The 20,427-nt window shown below is 43.3% G+C and overlaps 1 protein-coding gene and 1 long non-coding RNA gene across 9 annotated transcripts in view; one reads left to right on the top strand and one right to left on the bottom strand.

The window, feature by feature from the left end:
• ADGRF5 (adhesion G protein-coupled receptor F5) overlaps positions 1 to 20,427 on the bottom strand; it is a 102,843-nt gene that overhangs the window by 59,565 nt on the left and 22,851 nt on the right. For 4 of the 8 annotated variants that reach the window (XM_015136505.3, XM_015136502.3, XM_015136508.3 and 1 more), the window contains exon 1: positions 9,470 to 9,707. The exons of the other annotated variants lie outside the window; for them this stretch is intronic. The gene's annotated coding sequence lies outside the window, so the exon portion shown is untranslated. Of the gene's footprint in view, positions 1 to 9,469; positions 9,708 to 20,427 lie in introns of those variants that run through there. 8 annotated transcript variants of the gene reach the window in all.
• LOC114677599 (uncharacterized) lies at positions 9,842 to 12,001 on the top strand. The gene is made up of 3 exons (XR_003728961.2): positions 9,842 to 10,201; positions 10,396 to 10,536; positions 11,403 to 12,001. It is a non-coding gene; the product is annotated as an uncharacterized LOC114677599 (long non-coding RNA).

The following is a 20,427-nucleotide window of genomic DNA, read 5'->3' as shown; positions in this document are numbered from 1 at the left end:
GGGAGGACTTGTCATTGCAACAATAGGATTAGGTAAGATTGATTAGGGAGGCAATAAAGAGTAGAGAAGGAGGCCTAGGTACAAGTCCCACAGAATTCTAACAATCAAAGATCCAGTTAAGAAAGATGACAAAGCCGAGATGATTGGAAACTGGGAAGTCCTAATTAGGGAAAAAGAATCAGGCTGGCAGGACCAGGGGACAGCAAAAATAAAAAGCAGATAAGCTATAAGTCTGCCCTTCTTCATGGTCCATGAACACATAGCTTTCCTGTGCAAATAACTCACAATCTTCCTGTGCCCGACTTATGACCAGACCCTTGGCTGATTAAAAAAAATGCAAGTTAGCTCACTGCAACCTTGGCATTATCAGTACTACACAAAGCCCTGTTCAGCACACAATAGAAGCAACATTCTATAAAATCCCCAGCAAGACTGTCTTGTTACAGTCAGCTCCTTTTTGCTGGCCTGTCGATGGCATCCTTACAACGTATTTTCATACTTTTTCTAAGAAATTTGCCTTTCTTTACCTACAACTGTCTCAGTAAATTCTTCTTAGTGCTCCCATCACCAGCTCTACATAGTCGCTAACCACCAAAGACAGGAATGAAACCAGAGAGGCAGGAACAGGAGGGAAACAAGGCTAGTGGAATCAAGAGAACCAGGGAAAGTCAAGTTTTAAGAAGGGGGCCGGGCACGGTGTCTCACATCTATAATCCCAGCACTTTGGAAGGCCAAGAGGGGTGGATCACCAGACGTCTGGAGTGTGAGACCAGCCTTGCCTAACATGGTGAAACCCCGTCTCTACTAAAAATACAAAAATCAGCCGGGCATGGTGGTAGACACCTGTAATCTCAGCTACTCAGGAGGCTGAGGCAAGAGAATTGCTTGAACCCAGGAGGCGGAGATTGAAGTGAACCGAGATCACTCCATTGCCCTCTAGCCTGGGCAACAAGAGTGAAACTCCATCTCAAAAAAAAGAAAAAAAGAAGAAGAAGAAGAAGGTGGGGGGTGGTCAACTATATCCAGTGGTGCCAAGAAGTCCATTAAGAAGGAGACTGATATTGCTCATTGGATTTGGAGACATGGTATGCTCTTAGCAAAGGAAATCCCATTGGGATGGTTGGATGGAAATTGTATTGGGAAGAGTTATAGAGTGTTTGTGGGGTGAGGACTTGGAGATGGTGAGTACATGAAACCCACGAAATCTGTTTGTAAACTGAAGTAGAGGGTGAAGGTTCTTCGCACATGTAAGCTGCTTAGCTTTCACATCCACGCAGTAGGTGATGTTATACACATAGCTTTCTCTTTAAGAAAGGAACTAAGTGTATTAGTACAATATCAAGGGAAATCATACCTCTTACTAAACCTTGGCCTGTAGCTGGCTAACTAGACACAACATCGTAACTTTTGAAAAAAGCCAAGGGCATATACCCTAATGTCCCCCAATCCTTGTGTTCTGGGATACAGACTATGATCAGGCAGCCCTTTTGCAAACATATACTTATCAAAATAGAGACTAAATGAACCTGAAAATAGATGAGCACATATAAGCATTCTACTACTAAAGAACAGAGTTACTCTTAATGGTGTATGATAGATGGCAATGCCAACTTTCAGGAGGACTATCATTGCAAATTTTATTGTGATTATTACTCTGCTCATCTCCATGAGATACAAAGTTGCAATAACGATAGAATGTCATCAGTAACCTACTCCCTGAACTGTAGAAGTTCAGATTAAAAACCCTTAAGTGTAACTTTAAGAGCCTGCCTTCATAAATCTGTATTTTCAATTGTAGAGGTGGTAAGACTTATCTTTGCTGACCTTATTTGATTAGATAATTCATCTCTTGCACAAGCAAAAATATAAGCTAAATATTTATTTAACACAAACATGGGACACAATACCAATTAAAGAACTGCCTTGAAGATATTTTTTTTCCTATTTAATTTTCCATTGCCTTGAAATCAGGCCCTGCAGCAGCATTGTGTCAGGGCAGTTCAGTACTATCAGATTACAGGGGAACATTTGTTTGTACACAATGGGATCAAGTTTTCCAAAACACACTGCACATGTGGGCGGCGTTGATAACCTTTTATCCTCTTTTCTTGTTGTTAAGTCACTGTGGGTCTTAGCCTTTAAGCAAAAGATTGCCATCTGTATGAAAACACCGAGTTCCTAACTGCTCTTATCTAGTCTGTCTTGCATTAATTCACCATGTGGAGGGGTTTCCCTGAGCCCTGGCAAAACAATGCCAGGGGTGCATTCCAATTGCAGCCAGAGGGAAGCCCTGTGGAATGAGTCAGTTTTGTTGTTGCTTTTTTTTTTTTGAGACGGAATCTCACTGCAACACCCAGGCTGGAGTGCAATGGCATGATCTTGGCTCACTGCAACCTCTGCCTCCGGGTTTCAAGCGATTCTCCTGCCTCAGCCTCCCGAGTAGCTGGGACTACAGGCACATGCCACCATGCCCGGCTGATTTTTGTATTTTTAGTAGAGATCGGGTTTCACCATATTGGCCAGGCTGGTCTCGAACTCCTGACCTCAAGTGATACACCCGCCTCGGCCTCCCAAAATGCTGGGGTTACAGGCGTGAACCACTGCACCCAGCCCAGTTTGTTGTATACTCAAATGTTATGGGAGAAAAATTGGCAAAGCTCATTTTACAATATGTTGTTCTCAAGCCTCACAGTTCTGTGGTTCTACCATGTATCAGGTAAGATCCAAAATAATACTTGACTATTTTAATAATAATAACAATTATGTACCAATCAGAACAATCTCTGTCCAATGTGCAGGAGCAGGGCCTGGGGGTCTCCTGCTGGGCCAGACTTTAGCAGTGTCGTTGCTGGATCGTAGGGAAGTCTGTGGAGGATCCCAGGAAAGTGGGTGGATGGCTAAGGCAGAGGTGGGGAGGCAATCCAGGGGCTGGAGGAAGCAGTTATTTGCAATGTGGCTTAAAATATTCCAACATTACAGTAATTGGCAGGGCCACCTTAGGCTTCTGCACTTCCTCCCTTTATGACCCCCATCCATTCCATCTCTCTGAGAAATGGCTTTGCTGTCCTTAGCCCGTGACTTCTCTTCTAAATCTTCATTTCCTTCTCTAGGGATTTTGTTAAATTTTGACCATATAATGTGTGTACTACTTAGAATGAAAAAAAAAAACCAAGTATTACTTTATCCCCCCACCCTCAACCCCAAGAAATACAGTACCCTGAGAAGTCCTTGCTGGTTCAACATTTCCTTACTCTGGACAGTTTGACTTTAGTCCTCACCTCATTATGAAAAGTATCCTGTAGAAGCAAACCCATAACATTTGCCCTAGTCCTCACTCTCCCTGGCCTGTGGTGTGTAACTGCTCCATTTGTGCATGGCCTCCTCCTCTGCAGGGCTCCCTTTCCCTTTCCTGGTTCTCAAGGCTCCTGAACTTATGCCTTTTCTCCTTCTATGCTCCCATCCTCATCATCCTGCAGCTGCCTCACTGTGCGCCCTGCCAGATACCTCTCCTGGGACTACAGCTCTTCTCTCTTGACACCTTCTCATAGTGAGCTCATCCACTTCCATAGTTTTAATTATCAGTTTATGTGAGAACTCCCAGAACTGTATTTCCAGGCTCTGACCTTTATGGCATATTGCCTCTTTTCTTGTCCCCAAAGATATCTATTTCCTCTGCATTCCTATTTCCCCTCTTTGCTAGATATTAGGCAAGCCTTTTCGACTATACTATTTCCACTTGAGTGTAAATTCAGATCATCGAAAACTGAACTTGTCTCCTCTCCCACTGCTCTCTCCTAAGTCATCCCTTCCCAGATTTGCCAACTGCTAGCTTCATTCTCCAGTTTCCTAGGCTCACAGCTTCACAGGTGTCCTTGGACAAAAGAAGCGGTGCAGGAGTAGAAGCAGCAATTCGACCAGGCACTAAGTCATGTTACCTGCTGCTGATGTGCTCAAAGCCCCTCGTTGGTTTGGATATTGTCATCTCACCACACTGGTTTGGACATTGGGCCACCACATTGGTTCAGACATTATCATCTTACATCTAGATGGTTGTAATAATCTCCTGAATGGGCCCCTCCCTCCTTTCTTCCCTGATCAATAATCCAACACAACAGCAGGGAATTTATTTGCCCAGAACACTATTCTTCCTAAATTGTGACTGTGTCATATTTAAATACTTTAAATGTTTGCAAATGCCCAGAGAATATTTAAGCTAATTCACCAGGCAAGCATGATCACCACGACCTAATGTAAAATGAGCTCTATCAATTTTTCTCCCATAACACTTGGGTATAGAACAAACTGACCCACTCACAGCTTTTATTGTACCTTCTTTCGTCATAAATATTAACAGAAAATACTGGTGGAATGCATTGCTACCTTGAAGCTTCTTCTTACACTATTCTTGGCAGCTGAAATAATCTGTTTCTCCTTTCTAAGCTTTATCATCATTTCAGGTCTTGCTTATTCATTCGGTAACAACAATTGCTATCATTTATCAAGCACTTGCTGTGTGCCAGACACTTGCCATATGGCAAGCATTAGGTTAAGCACTACACATGCACTAGACTCATTTAGTCCTTATAATCCTGTGTTATGAGAAGTATCATCATCTTCATTTTACAGATGAAGAAACTGAGCTGTTGCTAAACAAACGCTGAGCTTTGGCTAAATAAACACACTTGGCAAGTGGCCAAGTTTGTCTCCAAAGTCTGAACTCTGACCTTAATGGCATATTGTCTCTTATCTTGTCTTCCCCAGAGATATATCTTTCCACCGCATGCACTGCATTTCTCTCCTCAGCTCCTCATCTGGTCCTGCCATGTGGATCACTTTTCAGCACTGCGTGTTTTTGTGCCTAGCACAGTAATTAGGCATATGGACTCTGAAGTCAGACTGCCTGAGGTGGAATCCTAACGTGCCTCTATTTGCTAGCTTTTTGTCTCAGGTAATTTACTTAACTTTTCTGGATTCCCCCATCTGTAAAATGGGGAGTATGATTTTATCTGAGGCATAGGATTATTGGAACAACTAAATGGGTTAACAATCGTCTTTATAAAATACTGAGTATGGTGCCTGGCACATAGCAAGTACTCGATAAATATTGTTTGTTATTTCTCCTAATGCTATCCCTCCACTAACCCCCACACACAGGCCCCTGTGTGTGATGCTCCCCACCTCGTGTCCATGTGTTCTCATTGTTCAACTCCCACTTATGAGTGAGAACATGCAGTGTTTGGGTTTTTCTTAGAAATACCTAATGTAAATGACGAATTCATGGGCGCATCAAAACAACATGGCACATATATGCCTAGGTAACAAATCTGCACGTTGTGCACATGTACCCCAGAACTTAAAGTATAACAATTTAAAAAAAAAATCAGTCAAAAAAAGTGTTTGTTATTAAAATTCTCAATGCCTGTAACCTGCTTTCCACTAAGAGTCTAAGCTGATTAAGAAGAGAGGTTCTCTGCCTTTGCAATTCCACGGCACTTAGCAAGTCACTCCAGAGTAGGTGATTCCACTAGGCTGTAATTTTAAAGATTTCACGTTGGCGATTATCTTTTAGGACATAGGGAAGATTCCAATTATTTTAACCATCATGACCAGAGTCACATCATGTGATCTGAAGTGTTGAGCTGATAAGTAACTTGTGAATCATGGTGTGCCCTTAGCTAATATGTATATTTAACTCAACCATCCTTATTAGAGCACCTACTCTGTGCAGAAACTCGTAGGTCCTGGGGAAACTGACAGAAATACTGAACAGGCCCTGTAGCCCTCTCTATCAAGGAGACAAACATTGCACTGACGAGAGATACTAACTTGAACTGTATCAAGAAATGTCAGTGGGGAAAAGGCTGTAGGGGAACATGTTATAATTAAAAAACAGCTGTGACTTATTGTCTATTCATATTTAGTGCAATCCAGAAAGCGGCAGCTCATGCAAACGATAATTAGTATTTCTTTTTTCCCCCTTTCTCTTGGGATTGGGATACAACATGGCAAAATGACCTTGAATAAAAACTATGATCCGATAGTCATCTGGCATTAGAAAAGCACATCCTGTTTATCTAGAACATTTAATCTGCCTTTGTAAAATCTGCAAGTCTCAGGGAGCCTACGTATCTACAGTGAAGTCAGCAGGGATGTTCCAATTAAAACTGGAAAGTCAGTGCCATTGTTGGAGGTGTCGGAAATCTCTTCACTCTGACGTGCAGATGTGTCTGCTCCTCCAAAAAACAGCAGCAGCCAGAATTCTAATGACCTGCACTGCTGCTGACACTTTTGGCCCTAATTTCTTGGCTTCATAAACAGCCATTGCTTCTGCTTCTCAGTTTAGCCACTGTATCTCACACAGCCAAGACTCAGTGAATCTCAACCCCAGCTGCCTCATAGAATCACTTTGGAGATTAAAAACAACAAACAAACAAAAAATCTAACCATGCCCTGGCCCCGTCCTCAGAGATTCTGATTCAGTTTCTCTGGCAAAGTGTCTAGACATTGTTTTCTTTTTGTTAAGTTCCTAGGGTGACGCCGACGGACAGCAGGTGATAGAACCTGCTAATATCTGGACAAGGCAATAGTTTAGTCTAACTTCAGATTCCCAGCAAAACATCTACCATGTGGCTACAAAGCTGACAGAATCCAGTCAATCACATTAATTCTCTATTCCACGTGACTTTTATCCTCATAGTACTGACAAAAACAATGGGACTTCAAAGACAGCAATCTGAGTTTCTTCTCATCTCAGTCCTCCACAAAAATTCATTGTGCCATGTGAGGCAAATAAATTAACCTCTGAACCTCTTGTTTCTGTATTCCATTAGATGAGAATAACTTGCCTGCTTTACCTGTGACATGGAGAAAGAAGAGGCATAAAAGTCTTTTGATAGCTAAAAAGTTGCATATAAATACAAGAGATTGAATGCATAATATTTAGGAGGAGACAGATTAGCCTCATTAACCCAGGGAAGTGGTACCCCATGGGATATTTTTTAACTGCTCCAAAATGCCCCCAAGTACCCCATAGCACAGTAAGTGAGGTTACTATATCACAGTCAATAAACCCACACTCAGTGAGTGAGGCAGTGTTAGTCTACAGGGCCTCAGTGGAGGTCTCTCATGTGGCTAACACCGTGCACTACGAAGAAATGATTCATCAGAGTAGCCAGAGATCTGGAGAAGGGACAAAGGCAGGCAAATTTTACAGAATGTCCAAAATCAGCAAGGCCTAGTGGCCCTATAGTTTGGGGTGGAGAAATCCTGTAAAGAACAAGAAAATATGAAATAGCTACGGAAAGTGTTTGTAATTATTCTTGGATTTGACATTGCTTATTTATACCTTTCTCCCAAAGACTCTCTCCATAAGCTGTGCCAACTTGTTCATAGTGATGTTTTCTTTTTTTTTTTTTTGAGACGGAGTCTCGCCCTGTCGCCCAGCCCAGGCTGGAGCGCAGTGGCGTGATCTCGGCTCACTGCAAGCTCCGCCTCCCAGGTTCACGCCATTCTCCTGCCTCAGCCTCCCGAGTAGCTGGGACTACAGGCGCCCACAACCGCGCCCGGCTAATTTTTTGTATTTTTAGTAGAGACGGGGTTTCACCGTGGTCTCGATCTCCTGACCTTGTGATCCGCCCGCCTCGGCCTCCCAAAGTGCTGGGATTACAGGCGTGAGCCACCGCGCCCGGCCCATAGTGATGTTTTCTTTATTTGCCTGTCTCTTAACATTGTTGGTGGGGAAGGGAAGGCCACCCTTTTACAGAAGACTAAAAGAGATGGAAAATGAACCCATCTCTTAAATGCATTGATTATCCACTGAATAAAAGGGCAGTCTCTCCTATCTTTACCTTCTCTGGGCCACTAGTTATTATCTATCTAGTTAATTTCCTGTTATTTTATTTTCTCCCCTTTCATTTCTAGAGTAAGAAACCTCTGATGGCCTTCAAGGGAAAACCCCAAACCACTAATTGGCAAATCTAGAATTTAATCCTTAGGAGGTTGTTATTAACATTATTAACTGTCAAAGCCAAAACCAACACAAAATAGTAATGGTAAACATGAGTAAAACTCTTTTAGACTTTTCTAAGAGTTAAAAGCGCTATTCATGTTTCCCATGCATCATTTTATCCTTTCACTGAGAGGAAGGAGTTTAGGATCATCACATGAACTTGACAATGAGAATTTACTGTACTCCTGTGCCCCGGCTTGTCCTAAGAGCTCAGAAGAACAGAGAATAAAGCCCTTAACTGGTAACACAGAAAACAATTGATAGAGTAATGTTTGGGGAGGGGAAAAGATTGTATATTGGGGGTGCAATTGAGAACTGTTAAGAGAAGACCCGTTGCAGTGGCTCATGCCTGTAATTCCAGCATTTCGGGAGGCCGAGGCGGGTGGATAATCTGAGGTCAGGAGTTCGAGACCAACCTGGCTAACATGGTAAAACCTCATCTCTACTAAAAATACAAAAATTAGCGGGGTGTGGTGGCAGGTGCCTGTAATCCCAGTTACTCAGGAGGCTGAGGCAGGATGATCACTTGAACCCAGGAGGCAGAAATTGTAGTGAACCAAGATTGTGCCACTGCACTCCAACCTGGGTGACAGAGTGAGACTCCATCTCAAAAAAAAAAAAAATAAATAAAACCTACTTAGAGTTATTCTTTTATGATAAGAATATAGTCAAGTATTATTTGTGTAATTCAAAAATAACCTTCATTGAAAAACCAACTACATTAGCCCTTTATGAAAGAAAAAATGCTATAGTGAAGTGGCGTGGCTCGGCTTTCTGAAGTATGAGAAAACATGGTGTAAGCAAACTGCACATCACAGAGTTGCTCCTTTCAAAACGAGTCGGCCTGGCCCTGAAGCCCCCGCACTTTTACTGACCTCCTTCCTAACGCTGACTACAAACTCCTTTCCCCTCAGTCCTCGGTGGGAGGCTGCAGCCTACATTTTACATTTTTAAGGTCATCCCTTGCCCTTTGGAACGACTCTCTGGGAGCTGAGCGAATACCCGGGTCTCCTACTGCAACTTCCTTCTTCAGCCCGACCTTCTTCAGCCCGACCACAGCAATGGCCGCCTGGCCCTGAAATGCTCTTGGCAAGAGCAGCAGCTCAGTAGCTCATGAATGCATTGGTTTTTATAGTATTTTCTGGTTTAAGGATGAGAGAACTTGTTTGGAAAAAAAAAAAAAAAAGTCTGTTATAAAGAAAATCCTAAAGGATCCCAGCTAGTTGCTCAATACTCCATCTCCTTTAACATAGGCTCATTAACTGGACCAACAGTGTGCACAACAGTCTTGACTGGACGTACTTTACCTTCCCAACATACATATCATAGCTACGCAAAAGAAAAGCAGGCAAAGAGGATCGTAAGTGGAAGATGTCTTAAGAGAAGTGATTTAGGAGCCCCTGAGCTCTTGCTACAAAGGGAGACAGAGTGACAGACCGTAGTAGGAGAAATGTCTGTTACCTGTCCAGCACTGCGGTCCCCCGGCTGGCTCCTGCTCTGATCAGATGCCTAAAAGCTTCCCAGTTTCCACTATGGGGCCATTTGTCTTGCGGCCTCCTGGGCAGGGGGCCTCACGCCCAGTGGAGGGAGAACCAAGCAAGACTCATTTCGCGTTTTCAGACAGGACTAGCAGCTCCGCTCCCACGCTCAGCCTCACTGAGGCCTCCCCCAGCTATGATCCTCCCAGCCTCACAGAGTCATCCCTGAGAGCCGCGCTGCTGTTTTAAAAACAAAAAGTGATTTCCTGGTCCTCTTCCCCGGATGGCGTGTGCGATTTCCCTCACGCCCATGGGAAGTCCTTCAGATCCTTCTTATCTGGAAACCTCTCCACCAAGTGGACAGACTTGTTTAGTCAATGCCCCTAGTTCTCACTTTCCTTTCTCCAAAGAAAAAAATCAGAAAAGCAAAACCAGAGCAAACCAAACATAGGTTAGAGCTAATGAGAGGTACAAGATGCCTGGTTTCAACTTAAAAGATGACCACTAAATTAGATTGTAATTTCAGAGTGAAGGAAAATGAAGACCAGCGATGAATTCTTTGTCTTTAGCAGTGCCAAGAAAGCAGAGAATAAAAGAATCCGCAGAAGAGAAGAGATCTAAAGAAGTTGTTCAGTCCTCCCCCGCGGGAGGGCTGTACCTCAAAAATGCCACATTGGAGGGATGTCCAGTTCTCCTAGGTTTCCAGGGAAACTCCGTGAGTATTTGTGTATCAAACTATAAATGTAGTGGTACTTAAAATACCACTCAGTAACACGGATATTTAAAGATAACGAGATATATGGTAAAGGCCTGGTTGGCAGGCTGCATTCAGGTTGTTGGGTTTAAAGATGAATTATAGTCAGCTCATTTTTGAACTGGAAGTGACCCCTCTGATCCTCATTTTACAAGAGAGGAAACTGAGGCCCAAGGAGAAACCTTCCCAAGGTCAGAACGCAGATGGAAAATGCTGTTTGACTCTCTACTCTGGAGCTCTGCCCACAGAAAATTTGATGAATGGCCTGGAATCGGCATTGGAAATAAATGCTTGAGGTGAGTCCCATGCAGGTAGTCCCAAGAGTATCTTCAGAGAATTCTTCATAGTGTCAAAGAAGGGACTCTGGAGTCAGACTGTAGGAATTGACGCTTTAGTCCCACCGATTTTATGTGGCCACGTACACATTACTTGACCCTATTGAGATTCAATATTGTTTTGTTTTTAGACAGAGTCTCACTCTGTCGCCCAGGCTAGAGTCCAGTGGTGCGATCTTGGCACACTGCAACCTCTTCCTCCCGGGTTCAAGCGATTCTTACACATTACTTGACCCTATTGAGATTCAATGTTGTTTTGTTTTTAGATGGAGTCTCGCTCTGTCGCCCAGGCTAGAGTCCAGTGGCGTGATCTTGGCTCACTTCAACCTCTTCCTCCTGGGTTCAAGCGATTCTCTTGCCTCAGCCTTCCAAGTAGCTGGGACTATAGGTGCCTACCAGCACATCTGGCTAATTTCTGTATTTTTAATAGAGATGGGGTCTTTCCATGTTGGCCAGGCTGGTCTCAAACTCCTGACCTCAGGTAATCCCCTGACTCAGCCTCCCAAAGTGCTGGGATTACAGGCATGAGCCACTGCTCCTGGCCCTGAGATTCAGTTTTATAATGTGTGAAAGTGGGATGATAATCGTACTGAGTTTACAGACTCTGCTGAAACTGAAGAGGAAGAGTTTAGTAACTGTTCATTGTTCTCTGGAGCCCTGGGCTCCAGTGCCTCCAAGTTCATCCTCTCTCCCCTCCAGCTGCCTTCCCTTCTTGTCATGCTATCAGACTGGGGCAAGTCAGCAACCACCAGCGGGACTTAGGCTTGAGACCAGAGTATTTGGGCAAGAAGAGGATGAACTTCAAAATGTTATTATTCCACTTCTAGATACTGATTCTCAGCTGTAGTCTACAGCTTGGATTGGACACACCCTGACTTAAGAAACAGCCTGCTGAGGGACACAGTTCCTGGGCAAATGCTGCCTGTTTTCCTGCTTGTGTTTTGGTTGCTGGGTGCAGCAGGTTCTCTAATATGGAATGGGCGTTGTCAAAGTGACTGTCCCTTTCCTTCTCTGAGGAGCAATTCTTCTCGTCCACGGGTCCCTGCTTGTTGTTAGGAACACTGTGTGCTTGCTGCGCACACATTACAATGAAAACAAAAGCAAATAAAAAAGGGAACCACCATATGGCCTCAGCGGCAACCCAGAATGAACTGTGGATGGAGAGACCCTGCCCCGTCGTAGCTACGGCTGGAATTGACTGTCACAGAGGCCGTTTTCCCGAATCCTAAAACGTTGGTGTTGGTGGCTGAACCCAAACTTCTTCAACCAAACTGCAAATGTAGTCAGAATAATTCACCAGTCAGGTTATCTATGTTTCTTAATATGAAATATCTCTCATGACTGTAAGGTACAGTCTCATTAGAGACAAAGCTCCTACTTTCTCATGAAGAAATTTCAGCACCAAATAAATACGTATTTTCCAGCATGTTCCCAGCTGTTTCACTCCTGCCCTTCTTTCACTCTGCCCTTCTCCTTTCTTCACACAGGTAACATTTAGTCTCCTTTTAAGTTCCAAGTGTCATTTCTTCCAAGGACCCTCCTATTTCTCCCAGCCTGAGCCAAGTATTTCTTTTCCCTGATCCCACACTGCCAGATGCATGTCTTTTTGAAGTTACCACACTGCATTCAAACAAAATCCATTTGTTTGAATGCAGCACCTTGAAGGCAGACACTGGTCTCATTTATGTTATGCCCAGCTCCTATTATAGTGCTGGTATATAGTGGGTTATCAGTAAAAGTAAGTGAAATTAAACTCTCCATTTCATTTTCCATTGCTGGTCCTTCCTCTTAACATAAGAATGTCTCATAGCTCAGTCTTTGAAATGCTTATCTGTTGACACTTATTTCCCAGGTAATCTCTACTAATTTTGGCTTAAATCTTTTTGCTGATGACTTCCAAATGTCTATCTCTATCCCAGACCTCTCGCCTGAATTCCTGACTCATGTATTCAACTGCCTACTTGATATCTCCATTCAGTTGTTCAGTAGGCCCTCCAACAGAACATGTCCCAAACTAAACTCCCGATCATCCCTCCCAAACTAGCTATACCATCAGTCTCTCCCATATTAGCAAAGGGCATCTCCATCCTTCCAGTTACCCAGATCAAAACCCTGAGAGTCATCTTTGAGTCCTCCCTTGCACACTTTACATTTAATTTGCCATCAAATCTTGTTAGCTCTATTTTCAAAATACATGCATAATCTGGCACTTCTTACCCCTTCTGCTGCTGTCATTCTCATCCAAGCCATCACTATCTCTTGACTGGATAATTACCGGTGTCTTCCCTGTCTCTGTGCATCTCCTCTTGCCCCTTATAGTCTGTTCTGAAAACTGCAGCTAGAATGGTCTTTATAGAATACAAGTTATATAAAGTCCACCTGTGCTCAACTCAACTCCTGCAGTCAGAGCACAAGTCCTTTCAACAGCCAGAGAGACCTACATGATCTGCACCACCTTCTGTCCCCATTGTTCATGCTGCTCCAGGCACACTGGCCTCCTTGCAGACCAGGCAGTCTGCATTTCAGGGTCTTCATACTTGCTGTTCTCTCTGCCTTCCAGGGATGTTCTTTGTACAGATTTCCTCAAGACTCACTCCGTCGCCTCATTCTCACTTTTGCCCCAACATTGCTGTCTTAGTGAGGCCTTCATTGACAGCCATATCTTACATTTCATCCCTCCACATCCCCCCCACTTGCTTTAGTTTTCCATATCATCTCTGGTACACTATATTACACTTGTAAATTTTGCTGGATGTATCCATCTTGCAGCCCTGCACTAGAAGGTAAGCTCCCAAGTCGAGTGCAGGGGCTCATGCCTGTAATCCCAGCACTTTGGGAGGCTGAGGCGGGTGGATCACTTGAGGTCGGGAGGTCGAAACCAGCCTGGCCAACATGGTGAAACCCTATCTCTACTAAAAAATACAAAAATTAGCAGGGAGTGTTTGCTGGTGCCTGTAATCTCAGCTACTCAGGAGGCTGAGGCAGAAGAATCGCTTGAATCTGAGAGGCAGAGGTTGCAGTGAGCCAAGATTGCGCCATTGCACTCCAGCCTGAGTGACAAGAGCAAAACTCTGTTGCCTGCTTAACTGATTCATTGCAGAGGAGTATTTGAAAGTGTAATGCACAAGTGAAGTTATTAATGCCACAGCCCTGGCCAGCATAGCTAAAGTACATATTAGTTCAACTTGCGAAATTCTCCTACCTCCACATCTTGACAGGGTAAGCCCTGCTTTTATAAATTTTCTCTTATTTTTTAATCCATAACCAGATGTTGGCAACCCTTTTGACCCAAGGTCAGCTCTCTTTTGGTCTTTCTACATTGAGGCCAAGAAAGTTCTCCTTTGGCACTGACCTGTCCTTATGCAAGGAAGGAACCGGCAAATAACTGGGCAGTTTCATAGTATACAAATGGTCTTATTCTTATCTCGGGTGTGTGTATTTTGGCAGAGCCTCCACTAATGGAATTGGTCATATTTGTGCTTAGCTGCAGCCACTCAGATTTTATTTGCACTGAATGCTACTGTACCCATTCCACCAATAGACGGTGTTATTACACCTTCTTTGTGTATGCGTCTCTCAGACATTGATGTTGTTTTGCTATGGAAGATTGCAAAGTTTCCATCTTTTGAGCCAACTGGACACAGTTGACAGCTGCCTTCCAGCACTTCTTATGACTCCAGTGATGGCCCCAGCTTCTGCCAGAAATCCAAGTGGGACCGTTTTCTGGACTCTATTCCTAGCACTACCCCCTCTGCCATCTCCTGCCATCTCCTGGGAGAGAGAGAGACAGCACCTCGGGTGAGGGGGGACAGTGCAGATTTGAGGTATGGTTCATTGAGGTGTCATCCACACTTCTCTCTTGACCCTTATTGATCTATTCTTGGAGAGTGCTGACCACCAATGGCCTGTGAGCCATCCACAGCCTTCACATTCTACTTTCACTTCTTAGAGATGACATGCTGTCTATGTAGCAGGAAGTCATTTCTGATCCCCATGGCGTGACATATGTCACCCACATGCCTCAGCTGTGATGCACAGAATTTCAGAGTCATCGACTTGTCATTGACTCTTCCTCCCTCAGTCCCCTCCAACCCAGTCCCATGGAGAAGAGCAGGTATTTGAGGACATGGCATTCCTTCTTGTCTTGGCCTAGGAGGGAATCTATTTAGAAGGAAGCAACACTTTTCCTCTCAATGTACACATGTCATTTTGTCCATGCACACTGGGCAGTCACTCCTGTTTTAACCTCTGCTTCTTTACCGTGCATCCTGGGTGCGGGTGCTCTGCACTGGTGGATACCGTATACTGCAGTAACAGCGAGGTTGATCTGCAAACATCAGGCAGAATCCTGGCTTGGGACTGCAAAGTCCTGTCCTCACAACACCATCTCCCATCCAAATTCCATCATTCTATGCTATTTTCAGTGCTTCAGCTTTTCCTTTGACTCCCAAAAAAGTTTCCCTCATTTTTACCTCTGATTGTAGAGATAATTTCCTCAGAATTTATTAAGGCGATTAGTGAACAGTCATAATGCCAAAACCACTAGACAAATACGTACTAAGAGTCATCCACGCCAGGAGAAAATCAGAATCAAATAATGTTAGAGCAAAGGGTGGGCGGGGGGTATAGCTGGTGATCATTTGTTCCAAATATCTAGTATTAAAGTTGAAAGGCTTAACCAAGGTCACAAGCAGCATTAGTGTCAGAGACAGACTTAGAATTTAGATCTTCTGTCTCTGCATCCCATGCTGTTACCTTATGCTCTGGTGACCCCCAGTCCCCACCAACACATGCATTCCCATCCCCAGTTTTCTGGTAGGAGAAATAATGGTTCTAAGTAGAATAAGGACACATGGAGGTAAAGTCCTGTTACACCTCTGTAACGACGAGAACAATAAAAAAATCTGTCAGCATTTATCCCCTCTTTATTTAGTTAACACAAATAACACTTCTGATGCAAGCCAGCAACAGAATTTCCTTGTTAACATTATTATCACAGAAGTAGACCAGCAACAGTTAAGCAGTCTCTTTTCCATCCACAACCCCCAAGTCCCACCCACTGACCTAGGTCCCAGCTTTCATAGAGTACTCAGAACAACATCATAACAGGTGATAAAGGCCTGAAACCTCCTTCTCAGACAATACCCATAAACAAAGCTTTGTCATCAATAAGTCAACAAGCAAGCTTTATTGAAGAAGTTTCTCCACGTTGTACCTCCCTAGGCCAGAATTAAGCTCACATCATGCCAAATAGCTGTATTGCCCTCCTGAGACAGAAGTGTAGTCTATGCTCTGGCTAAAATGCTTCAATTTGATTTTTACCTAATTTTACCCAGGGAGATACTAAAAAGTGGGGTGAAAACCACAGGAACATTTGAGGGGACAGAAGAACTGACCCAAGTCAGATGAGGGTTTCAGAAGGAAGCATAAACCAAATACCTGCTGTGAATCCTGGTCTATCAAAATTCTAGATAAAATTGCTTTACCCCAGCTTGTGGAAGTTCAGAGCCCACCTCAGGGCGCCTGGGAATTCCTAAGGATGTTTATATTCTCCTGGCCCGGTCAACCTATAGAACTGCCACACTCCTAGTGTGTTGTGTCTGTGTGGCTCTAGGTTGGTACGAAAGAAAAACAGCCCCTTTTTTGAATTTCACCACACACCCAGTAAATGTGAACCTAAAGTTTGGGAGTAAAGGAGTGACTAAAGTCATATTTACAACCAGAAAAATAACCAAGTTGTGATTGGAAGGGTGGATGTTACTATTCTATTGGGATATTTTGACCACCTCTTCGCTGAGCATTCCACAGACTCCCACCTTCTCTAGTGCCAGCTACCTACCATCTCGCTGACCTCTCTTCCCTTCTTCCCTGTATTCTCTACTCTTCTCCCATTGGTTCCTCTATCTATGGGGGTAACAAACACATTCCATCCCTCACTTTATGCATGAGACTTCTACTCTCTTAGAGGTCTGAGTCTCAATTGCTTTCTAGGTGTTTATCACAGTATTTTTCTAAAGACAGTTTCTTCCCAAGGAGCACTATTAAGATACCCCTTTCTCTTACCTCTAAATTGGGACAATTTCACAGGTACAGGTTCGGTAGTTATCCATATACCTAATATCTAAGATGAAGTAGTGATTTCTGAGCAGAGAAAGAGGCAATATTAAACTTGGGTTAAACTTGTAGTCTTTACCTTGCGATGTTTGGCTCATGACTTAGAGCAAGAAATGACACTCTAAATAAATTAGCTCAATGTTTCCAGGGCCTATATTCTTCTTATTGTTTTATTATTATTTACTTATTTATTTTGAGATGGGGTTTCACTCTTGTTGCCTAGGCTGGACTGCAGTAGCACCATTCTGGGTCAGTGCAACCTCTGCTTCCTGGGTTCAAGTGATTCTCCTGTCTCAGCCTGTGGAGTAGCTGGAATTACAGGCACTCACCACCATGCCCAGCTAATTTTTGTATTTTTAGTAGAGATGAGGTTTCACTATGTTGGCCAGGCTGGTCTCGAACTCCTGGCCTCAGGTGATCCACCCACCTCAGCCTCCCAAAGTACCAGGATTACAGGTGTAAGCCACTGCACCCAGCCTCCAGGGCCTATATTCTTTCATGGAAGAATGTTAAGTGGTTCTCTTTAACATATTAGAATACAGCTTTTAACTGAAAGTGTAGCGAATGGCACCATAGTATGAAAAATAAGATGCCAGGTGACATCAGAAGCATAAACTGTCACTTCTGTAGCAGGATTTGGAAAGCAACAGAAAAACCTGTTTATCTGCACCTCATTCCTTAAAATTACACTTTTAGAGACAAATTGCTTTAACTGGAGAAACTGCCCCTACTCTGACTCAAATATCTTTGAAATGTTGAGATATTGTTCATTTCCATTTCCAGTGAGTTCCATATTAGTGTGAATTAATTTAAACCAGCAGTTAAAGATGTAACATGAATGGCAGTAGAGATAACAGGAGGACAATGAGGGTAGAAAGAAGTGGGAAATGGTGTGGGGGTGGTATTTCAGACAGCAGTTATTTATAGGCTGGCATGCAGCTTGCATGTAAAAATCATTCTGCCCATTATCAGTGGAACTGTTATGGCCACATAACTTGGCAATCCTATTATTTATGTTAGTTTTCTTACTCCTTGAAAGGGCCATTTCACCTTCTCTTCTCTCCTCAGTCTTAGCAGTACCCTTGCCTCACATTTCGTTGGAAAAACAGTCAATTAAATGAAACATTTGGCTGGGTGCAGCAGCTCACGCCTGTAATCCCAGCAGTTTGGGAGGCTGAGGCAGGCGGATCCTTGAGCCCAGGAGTTTGAAACCAGCCTAGGCAACACGGTGGGACTCCATCTCTATGAAACAATACAAAAATTAGCCGGCCATAGTGGTGCACACCTGTAGTCCCAGCTACCAGGGAGGCTGAGGTGGGAGGATCACTTAAGCCTGGGAAGTCAAGGCTGCAGTGAGTCATGATCACACCACTGCACCCCAGCATGGGCAACAGAGGGAAACGCTATTAAAAATAATAATAATAAACATTCATCTACCTACATAAAAACTTTCAATCTTCTTGCACCTGCCCTACCCATTCTGGCCTTCTTTCCAGTTTGAGAGGATGATAAGGCCTGCCCCTTCTTCCACTGGGCTCTGGGTGCTGTCCCCTGTTACTTCCTCAGCATCATCAGCACACAGACATAGAGCATCTCTTTGACGTTATGTCTTTCTCTTTCCCCTCATTTACTGCAACATTTTCTGTTCCCCTTCACAGCTCTTAACTAAAGAGCCAAATACCTAGATTTCATCTCCACCTCTTTAACCTCCCTCTCCAGCCTCAAAGTCAGTCAAATCCATCTCCCCTCCCCACTTCTGCATCCCAGCTGCTCTCAGGGAGCTCCCCCAGTCTCCAGGTTGCTATAACCAACGGTTCATTAGCTGTTCTCATCTCCCTTAACTCGGCAGCACCATTTGACATAGTTGGTCACTTCTACCTTCTTATAAACCACAAGACATATTGTGTGTCTTCTGTGACATTCACTCTCCTCCTGCCCTGGCAGTTCCTCCTCTTGGTCTCCTTACGTAGGTGTGCCTAAGACTTGGCCCAGGGGCCCACTGTCCTCTTTCGCCTGTGCTTTCTTCCAGGGTATCACACTTGAAAGAACCTTCATGATTGAAGGCAAAATAAAAAACATTTTTAGTCACATGAAGACTAGGAGGGTCTGTATCTCATTGACTCTCACTAAAAGAATGACTAACACCTGTAATCCCAGCTACTCGGGAGGCTGAGGCAGGAGAATTGCTTGAACCTGGGAGGCAGAGGTTGCAGTGAGTTGAGGTCGTGCCATTGCACTCCAGCCTGGGTGACAAAGTAAGACTCCGTCTCAAAAAAAAAAAAAAAGACTAAAACAGAATCAATTTTTTTTTTTTTTTGCCATAAACCTCTTTGTCCATTTGGTGAAGGCTGTGTAAGCCTTCTCAGAATAATGTTTGTAAATGCACGAAACAGAATATATAAGATAATAAATGAAAATAATTGTATTGAAATACAGTTAAAACATAATGTGATTTAGCAGGCATATTTTTTACCACGCAAGTTTCTGGATCCCTCTGAATTTTATTCATGTGCAGTACATGAACCTATTTAAGAAAGATGAAGTTGAACACTCAAGAATTGATCATTTAAAAATTATTTTTTGACCATGAGTTTAAAAAATTATTAGTTAGAAGTGACTCATGTGGAGGTGAGGTTATAAAAGAAAAGACAAACTAAAATGCTAGGTAACTGCTAAAAGGAACATAGTAGGTGTTCAATTAGTGCTTTAAAAATAAGTAAGTAAATCAAGGACAGATTTTGTTTTACCTCTTATCTCTTTTCACTTGGTAGGATATATACTGTTAGTGGAATCCAGTATACCCCAAAGCAAAGTCACAGCATGGTTGTGGTTGCTACTATATCCACACAAGGGTTTTCTGTGCACATTAATGCCCCCGAAGCCCCTTGTTTGTTAACAGGGGTACAGGATTCCCCCATGCCACAATTTAGCTACAGTGAAAGTAATTTCTAAGGAAGAGCTAGAAATTCCCAGTACATAACAGATGCTCAATAATTATAACACCTACAATAGAAGGGTGACATCGCTAGGTCAGTATCACCTTCTGGTCAACCAGAGATGAGTCATCCATGTGGTGAAAATTACCATTCTCAAGCATGCATCCCACCTCCCCACAGAGTCACTACTCCTGGGCTCCTGTTTGATGGCTAATAATCGCGTCCCTATACTAAGACTCCTCGCAATTCCTCTGAGGAATGACATATTCTTTTTAAAATGCCCTTTCAAGAATACATAATATGTCATGCACAATGACAATGTTTGCTTGAGAAAGAAATCTGAAAAAAAGACTGGGCGACGCCAGTGTCTATGAAAAACAACAATGGCTCTGAAATGCATCGCCAAGAAGGGGCCAAAAATAAGATCACTGAGAAGAAGCACAAAGTTGGAGGCAGCAGTGATGGGAATGGAAAACAAAGCATATATGAAAATTAATCAAACTTTCTGAAGTTCAACTCCTTGGGGAGAAGGAAGAATGTGCCTCTTAAAAACGTAGAGATGTGGAATGCTGCAAAACCACAGAGCTTGTGAGTGAGCTTAGGGGAACTAAATATTAACTTGATAGTTAGCAAGGTCTTGGTATCCAAGCGCACCACTTTTATGTTACCTGTAGTGAATCATTTTTAAAGAAAATACAAGGATAAATAATTTCCAGATGCTACACATATCGCTCTGTAAAGTAACTCCTGTTCAAAACTACTTGCTTGTTTTAATACTGGAGAAAAGCACTAGCTATTCACT

Source organism: Macaca mulatta, chromosome 4 (assembly GCF_049350105.2).
Source record: "Macaca mulatta isolate MMU2019108-1 chromosome 4, T2T-MMU8v2.0, whole genome shotgun sequence".
In the NCBI taxonomy this organism is placed as follows: domain Eukaryota; kingdom Metazoa; phylum Chordata; class Mammalia; order Primates; family Cercopithecidae; genus Macaca; species Macaca mulatta.
The sequence above is the reverse complement of the archived record's forward strand: the minus strand, read 5'-3'. Positions and strand labels throughout refer to the sequence as shown.